The sequence below is a fragment of the Pipistrellus kuhlii genome, unplaced genomic scaffold (genome assembly GCF_014108245.1).
Source record: "Pipistrellus kuhlii isolate mPipKuh1 unplaced genomic scaffold, mPipKuh1.p scaffold_m20_p_27, whole genome shotgun sequence".
Taxonomy (NCBI): domain Eukaryota; kingdom Metazoa; phylum Chordata; class Mammalia; order Chiroptera; family Vespertilionidae; genus Pipistrellus; species Pipistrellus kuhlii.
The window spans coordinates 4,401,682-4,411,117 of NW_023425526.1; positions in this window are offsets into that span (position 1 = coordinate 4,401,682).

Below are 9,436 nucleotides of genomic sequence, written 5' to 3' on the forward strand. Positions count from 1 at the left end.
CTTCATTTTAAAAGGACAAACTACAATACTTTTACCCTATGGTGAAAAACTTAATAAAGGATGCAGATAGACAATTCATTAAAATAGCCCAAAATACATTTAACTTCACTACTAACTAAAGTCTAAAGCAATAAAATCCTGTCTTCCCCCAAATATCCTGTCTTCCCCCATCATACTTATACTAAAAAAAGAATGCAGTCACTTGGTGTGCTAAGGTTTCCCTGAGAAGATGTTCACACATGGTAGCAGCATTATTGATTGGAGACTTTTGATGGACATTTTCCTTAGTATCAGATCAAATCCTGTAAAGCGCTTTGTATTTGACCCATCTCAAAGAAATCTAAGCTTTTATCCTAAGATATAAGCATTCATAAATTTAGAGACAACATAGTTGATAATAGAGGAAAAAATAGAAGTAATCTAAAAAAGGAACTGATTAAATAAACTATAATAAGTTCACAAAATAGAATGTCATGTGTACATTAAAAATAACATTGTAAAGATTACTGCTATAGAGGAATATTTACAAAATGTTTCAAGTTATTAAAGCTGTTTTTTTCCAAATAATATGTTTAGTGTGCTTTTATTTGTCACATAGAATATTAATTTACATATATATAACATATATTTAAGTTGTTAATAGTGGTTCTCACTATGAAGCAAGATTATAGACAATTATACTTTCGGCATTATCCCCCAATTGAAACATAATTTAAATATATATATATACTAATGTATGTATAGATATAAATTTATATAAATATATACATGTATTTATATATAATTTAAAAATCTGGTTTAAATCACAAGCTATATCAAACTGATTTTACTTTTAAGTTCTGGAGATCATTTTAACGTGTTCCTCATTTTTTTTATAAAAACTATGCTACTTAGACTTTTTACTGAAGCTTTTTTTTTCTTCTTCTTCTTCTTCTGAGAGGAATAGAGTAGTTCTTTTAAAAATCCATTCTTGGAAGTTCTTGTCAAGATGGCAGCATAGGTCAACACAGTACTCAGAACCTCCCATAACCACATCAAAATTACTGCTGACTACAGAACAACTGTTACTCAGAACCTGTAACCCAGTGGATCAGAAGTCCTGAAACTAGGATCTAAAGAACAAGTGAAGTGGAGACTGGTAGGAGGGGCAGAGACATGGGAGTACCTGGTTCCATACCCACATGTGGGAAATAAAAATCAGGGAGGGTTTCTAGGCTGCAGAGGTACCCCCTGAGGAACAAGAGGCCCCAGCCCTGAATTGTCTGGCTTCAGGACAAAGGAAGGAGGGGCAGTTTTATCCCATAGAGAAGTGCTGACAGAGCTATTGTTCTTTGTTAAGCCCTCTCCCCTCAGACCCTGCAGGTGGGCACCATATCTAAGTTTCCTTCAGCCTGGCTCACACTGTTCACCCCACTCCGGTGATTCTCTGAGACCCTGCCCCAGTGTACTTTTTGGCCTGCCTAAGCTCATTCCATTGGCTTTTGCATACAAATGTCCTGTCTTGGACATTCCTAAAATATCTCAAACAAGCAGCATCTGGCCCTGGTATGCCCTGTATCTCTTGCTAAGTAGTCTCAGGCTCAGCACTGGTGATAGCCAGCCTCTGTTCACAGCTTGGCCTCTCACAGGCACCTGTAAGCCCAGCCAAAAAGCAGTCATCTTCAGATCACTCTGTAGCTCATGCCAGTTGGCCCAGGCAGAAGATAGGTGCTGGCTGACCTGTCACCTTCTGGGAGGCTCCAAACCACTGTTCATTGGTCAACAGTTTTAGACCATACCGGATTACAACCCAACCACCTCTCTAACAACACACTTAAGAGACAAACTGGGCAGGCCCAAATCCCTACTGAAGTGAGTCCAGCTCCATGGAGTTGGCCCCTGCATAGAACCTCTCTGTTGTAACCTTATCTGATCCTTGTAGTCACTGAGCCTAAGGGACAATCCCTCAAGTGATGTGTTGTGGGGAAGCATGGGACTTGGTTGGAAAGTCTGTAAGGCGAATCCTCCGAAAGGTTGGAGTCCTCTAGGGGAAACTTGCTGACGGTTGCAGAGCTCCCAGTTGTTCTATAGTCAGTAGTAATTTTATGGGAATCTTAGTTTTAAACTTCAAAAGGTCCTTGTTTTAAAGACACTACAGATACATGTGTTTTTTCAAGCATAGTTACACTGCTAATAATATCTAGAGGTTAATTTTAGTCCAAGCTGTTGGTACAATAAAAGCGTAAAGCAGCAGGCAAATGGGGTTGTCTGGTTCCTTTAGCCAGGCAGTCCCTTAGCCCTCTCTTTTGTGGAAGTATGTGTCAGAGTAATCATTCATCCTTCACTCAGGGTATGCTGGTCAGCCCTGGCAAGTGGTTCCCCATGTGAGGACCGAGGAACACAGCGAAACATGATGAAACCCTCAAAAAGGAAGAGGAAAACAATGAAAGTAACAGCACAGTAAGTCAATGGAGCACACTTGGGATTTCCAAGTTCGAGGGAATTGTTTCTCAGCTAAGGTTTCATAATGGGACAACAGTTGTCTACGGAACAGCAGCAATATATCATAGTGCTAAAATAGTTATTAATAGCAAGTGGTCCTCTGTTACAAGAACAACTAAAAATTTATTGCAAACTGTTATCATTTATAATCCTTAGCTCCCTGATGCTGAAACACTAGACCTTAATCTCTGGGAACAAGTGGGCACAAATTTAAAGAGAAATAAGGCCCAGGAATTTAAAGAGAAAAGGAGTGACCTTATCATCATTAACAATGTGGGCTCTTACTCTTGTTGCATTGTGCCCACTTCCTATTGAAGAACAAAAGCCTACAGAGCAACAGGAGGATTTACCACTGCCCCCTTTTCCTGAGACAGAGTCTGTAGAGCCTGCAATAGCCAAACCCCCATCGCTGGAGGAAATGGAGAGTCCACCCCCTACATCCTCTATTGTGGAATCCTGTGTCAAGCAAGTCATGTTAGAAGGAGAGCTTTTGGCTTGCTCAGTAATGCAAGATCAATAAGGTAATACAATTCATGATCTACTCTCCTTTAATACCTTTAAAGAAATAAGGAAGAGTATCAGAGAAAATGGGGCTAACAGCCTATTTACAAAAGGACTCCTTAATGCCTTGTCTGAAAATTATCACATGACTCCATAGGACTGACAGATTTTGGCCAAAACAACTCTGGATGCCAGTCAACATTTATTATGGAGAGCAGAATAAGATGAGATATGTGAACAACAGGATGTTTGTGAGTGTTCCCTGGCTACCCCACCTAGGAGCCCTCTGGGCCACATCCTAGCTGTAAGTCCCAGGCACTATAAAACATCTTCTGAGAGATCCATGGAAAGGATTCTGATTTATTAAGTCTCGTCTGTAGGTTGTGTGTACCTATAGATATTGTGCATAGACTGGCTCTGTTAATTGTTGTTTTCTGTCTTTGTTGTTTGGTTTAATTTGTTTAAAGATGGGTCATATTTCACTCTGCTAGGGGTCCCAGCTACTTTCAGCAGGCTGAATATGTGACAGGAGTTGCAGGCACTTCCCAGAAGCTGCCAAGAATTCTTAATCTTGAGGACCTTTCCTGCTCCCCCTTTCAAGGCATCAGCCACTAGAAACTCTGAATTAGTATGAGTTCCTGTCTGTCTGTAATGTAACTTGGCTACTGCTTGATGACCTGTACTTGCTTTCCTATCTTTGGGGAACTTAGTTTGCACTTCACCATTGTATGAATATAGGAAATCTGTGGTTTCTACTGTTTGGACTTTATGCCACTCAAAACCCATTTGCTGTACTGGGTTAGTAGAACATGAAATTCTAAGGCTACTGTCCCAGTCCATCCTTTTGTCAGTACTCATTTATTTACTGTAGGGTTTTTTATTTCTGTTTTTAAAATCCCTTCTTATATAGAAGATTTCATGTCATTAGTCTACTCAAAAAGAGAGAAATATGGGAAGTAATCATTTAAACTCCCCAAGTATTTATCTTATAGGCCAGAGCTACAGATGTACCCTTAAAAAGGCTGCAGAAGTGGCAGCAATGGGGAGGGGGACGGAGGCAGTCACTTTTAAAGAAAAAAAAAGTACTCTCACACTAAAGCCTTTAGAGGCCCAGGAGTTACTGCAATCCTGGGAACAACCCCTGGACCTGCTGTCTCCCCACAGAACACCCTCCCTTTCTCCAGCCTCCTGAGAGCTGTCAGGTCATATTATCTCTATTATACTTTTTAAGAAAATGAGTATATTTTCCATTGGAAAAATAAGCCTATTTCTAAAAGTAAAGGGAAAAAAGTCTTTCCTGTATTTGTCTAAGAAGCAAAGGTTATATATATATATATATATATATATATATATATATATATATATATATTAGAGGACTGGTGCATGAAAGTCATAATCATGCATGCGGTGGGAGGGAGGAGGGTTCCCTCAGCCCAGCCTGCACCCTCTCCAATCCAGGACCCTTCTGGGATGTCCAACTGCTGGTTTAGGCCTGATTCCAGGCAGTCAAACAGCATAAAAAAGGACATGGAAAGCATAAAAAAATCAGAAATTATCTTAGTTAATGATGAGAATAAGATGTGCATAAATAAATATGTATGTTTATAGTTTGCCCCTATTGATTTGGAGCCATTATCTTAAAAACAAACAAACAAACAAAAAAAAAACTTATTTAGAAAAAAAATAATTTTGAACAGGACATAACTATTTACATGTAATATTTTAAACTCTAAAATGTAATTTCTTTACAAATCCTTTTTATTACTATTTATGTATGTAAACTTTTTAAAAATATATTTTATTGATTTTTTTACAGAGAGGAAGAGAGAGGGATAGAGAGCTAGAAACATCGATGAGAAAGAATCATCAACCAGCTGCCTCTTGCACACCCCCTACTAGGGATGTGCCCACAACCAAGGTACATGCCCTTGACCAGAATCAAACCCGGGACCTTTCAGTCCACAAGCCGATGCTCTATCCACTGAGCCAAATCGGTTTTGGCTATGTATGTAAATTTTTATTGTGAATTTGAAATAAAGTTTCTTGATCCAATTTGGGGGGGAAAATCCACTAAATCTGTTCTTGAATTCTTAATATAGGTTTTTAAATACATTTCTGGTTGTGTTTTCTCATCTATTTTGCATTTGTTCATATTTTTGCTTTCTTTGGCTTTGGCTTTTCCCTTAATAATTATTATCTAAAAAGAGAGCCTTTTGATTATTGGTGACTTTCACATTCTCAAAAGCAATCAATCAAAACTTGGCTCCTCTCCCTGCTGCTTCCTCCAAGTTTAAGAACTTGGTGGTTTACACATGCAATCCTCAACGGCTCTTCATTTATATTTTCCAGTAGGTTTTGAATTTTTTCCATTTATACTTTTCCTTATTTACATCTGAGTGAATTAATTATTCCTAGCATTTCTTTCCATCTGCACCTCACAGAGTTTTGGAGGTGGCACCTTTATTGGTCACATCTGCTCCTGTTCCAGTTCCAGGCCAGCGCTTAACTAGCTGGAAAGGTAGAGAAAAGGCACAGTTCCAATTTCAAAGGTTTCTTATTTTACTTTTTGTTCAGATGTGAATTCTGGATTCTTCGAACCTTCCTGTCGTCATACCTCTGCGCAGACTCCTCAGCACCACTTACTAATTACCATCAGGGCGCAGCCAAGCAGTGCTGCCCATGGCGGGGCAGGGGCATCTCCTGGGGAATTCAGAAAAGTAAACATTGTATAGTCCCTGGGAGAGGGGCAATAATGGTAGCCAATAATAATTTCATTAGCAAGTAACATCTGAAAAACCCAGGAGGTATCTTTACAGGAAATGGTAAGATATAAAATGACTTGCAGGGGCAAACATTTGCATGCTCCTTCTCAAATTCTAAACCCTCCTAGCCCAATCCCAGAGAGACAAATGTGTGCTTAAGACAGTAGTCCCTGGTTTGATAGTGAATTTAGGCAGTCCCAGATGGGCTTTAACTATTTTTCACTAAATAGGTAATTATGACTGAACATCTTTTTTATTACTCTCCTTGAACAAAAGGTGAGTAATAAATAAAATAGCAGTGCCATTTTAAGTCATGTTGGAATACCTGACAATTGCATGATGTATGTGAGTGTATTAGGTAAGTCCTGAATTCGACCAAATCCCCACACCAAGCATATCTGGATTATTTTATTTATGAAGACAGCTGAACTGAAATTCATTTCCTTTACAACTAAGTCAAGATTTCCAAGAGTTAAATCTCCTTTAAGTCTAGTTATATTATAACAACTATTTATTAAAAACTGAAATCAGACATTTCATGTTCCTTATAAGAAATTTATTGATGATTCCTTTACTCAAGCATGTAATGAGTCCTGCTTTGTGCTTAGCACAAATTGAATAGCTACTTGCTATTCTTTAGGTCACCCATTGCTACTTCTAGGCATTGGGAGAGAATCAATGTGAGATAGGACCTAGATCCAGCATGTCAAACTCAAAGACTAACACTGGCCAAACAAACAAGCTTTAAGTTTATGTGGACTGCAAAGAAACACAAAAGCTTCATTTGTCACAGAAATGTAGGTTCATTATGATAGTGACATGCCAAATACAAAGGGCTGAAATGAATGAGTAATCATTAACATAAAAAATAATAGAACATTTTAATAAAAATAATATTTTTATTGAATATTAACTTACTAGACACTGAATAACTGCACAAATTAATAACTATAACACAAATAAATCTATTTTTCTTGTTCTCTGAAAGCGAAATATTCCCTGTTTCATACACCAAACAAGGCAGTCCAAGACTAATGATGAGGCCATCAGCTATTAGAATATTTGCTGCTGGTATTAGTGGAGAAAAATGGTGCGCCAGTAAGTAAGGCATGTGAAGGAAATGAATACAACACGATTATAGTAATCAGTCATCAGCCAACGTTGTAGTTCATTATTAATAATTATGTATAACATGATATTGTAAAAGTTAAGTTACAGAATATTTATTAAAATGTTTCTTACATACCCTTGCACCGTCTGGGCTGCAAACATATTCGTTACAGGCTACATAACGAATGGGCTGTGTGTCTGACATGCTTGACCTCGATGATGAAACAGGCATTCAGCTTATTGCTTTCACTAGAGTTGTTTCTATTTCCCTCAGTTTCATCTTCTGTAAAACACCACAAGTCAAACCACACTGTTCCATTCATTACTTCTTTGATGACATCATAAAGAAGTAATCTGTGTACTAGAGTTATAACACCCACCCTGTCTCCCATGAAGATTGCATAATATTGTGGTTAGAAGCACGAATTTGGAATCTGACAGAACTAGGTTTGCATTGTACTCTTACTGCCAGGAGACCCAAGTGTTTTGACTTTCCCAAGCCTCAGTTTTCTCTTCTGTCAAGTGTTGCTGATACTATTACTATATTCAATGGATTGGCAGATTAATGACTGGGCAAAAAACCGCTCACAAAGCAAGTATCAATTAATATTAATTGTTATTAATATTATAATTAATATATATTAATTAAATAATAAAATTCCTCCATAACTATGTTATACCTCTTGGAGGCTTAGATAGTTCAAGATTAAGGTGACCAGACACGCTTTTGGCTGGACAGTCCCGATTTTTAACAATTTGTTCCGCATCCCGCTGCGTTTTAAAGAAGTCCCGAAAATCCAGCTTTTACAGACTGGGAGAATGGGATTTCATAAAAGGAAGCTGAGTCAATAATAGGTACAGTGTAGATTTTGGACTTCGAGATGGGAGTGCAGCTCTAATGCCGGTTCATCCTAACTCAACAACCACAGAGCAGTTCCATTTATAACTGGACAGAGGGCTTGAATGGACATTTCTCTAAAGACATGCACATGGCCAATGAGCACATGAAACAGTGCTCAGCATGTTTAATCATTAGGCAAATGCAAATCAAAACCACAATGAGATACCATGTTATACCTACTTGGATGACTGATACATAAAATGTAAGTGAGGATATTGCAACTGGGACCCTGTGATAACTGGTGGAGAAATAAAAACTGACACTGAGGGGAAACCATTTGGCTGTTTCTCAAAAAGTTAAACCTAGGCAGGGTGGAGGGGATCAATAGGGGGTAAAAGGGGGTACCTATAATACTTTCAACAATAAATTTTAAGACAAATTAGGGGGGAGAAAGTTAAACCTAGAGTCACCATATGATTCAACAATTCCCCTTGTGATTATATATACACAAAATAATTGAAAGTAGGAACTCAATTGAACACCAGTGTGCATAGCAGCATTATTCACGATGTTTGTAATTGGAAACAACCCCAGTGTATATGGAGAAATGACTGGATATATGTGTGATATATGCCTAGAATGAAATATTTAATCTTTAAAATGAAGGAAATCCTGAGATGTGCTACAATATGGATGAACCTTGAGGATGTTATACCCAACATAACAAACACTGCATAATTCCACCTTCATGGGGGTACTTTTCTTCAAATAGGCAAATTCATAAAGATAGCAAGTACAAAAGAAGCTGAGGGAGAGAGAAATGGAGAATTGTTGAATTGGTAGTTTCTGTTTGGGATAACAGAAAAATTCTGAAAATGGATAGCAATGAGGTTGCACAACTTTATGAATGAATGTACTTAATGCTACTGAATTTGTACACCCCAAATGGTTAAAATGGTAAATTTTACATGTATATTTAACCACAATTGAAAAACCCACAAAATACCATTAAATAATTTCAAGTAAGTGATTGTTAGGCATGCTAGTGAAAATTGAATAGCATTTCCTAGTTTATATTTTTGCAAGATGACAGGAAAAGTTTAGTTTCTCTAAAGATTTTTTTTCTGAAGTGAGTCTAGGAATGTCTAAGAATTATAAGATCATTAAATCTGTAGGTTATGAAATAGTTCTTTTGATATTCTTTAGTCTTAAACAGGACATAGGGTCGATACAGATTGAGCCGCTGTTTGAGATCACTTTTGTGGCAAGGCTTCTATCTAGTAGGTTTTTAAATTTTTGTCTATTCAACATAAAATTTATTTGCACACATAGTTTATCTTTCCTTATAATTATCATTAATTTATCTAATTTTACTTTACCTTGCTTTTTTGGTTCCCCTGTTGCATGTGTTGAGCTGGTGGGGATATTGTGTGTGTGTGTGTGTGTGTGTGTGTGTGTGTAATTATTTATTTTGAAAATATTTCCTTTTGAAAATATTATAGATGTCCCCTTCTATTTTTTTTTATTTTCCCCTTCTAGCTCACCATAATTCTTATTTAGATACTATTTGTTAATAGGTTATTATTTACTGCAATTTTCTTATATAAGCATTTTGTTTTAATTTTAGGCATTTGTTATATCTCAGGATAAGTTTAAAAAAGCCTACAATAAGTTTCTTTTTGGAATTTTATTGATTTTTTAAATTCTTAATGTATACCTCTTTTTTTGTTGTTCAAAATAA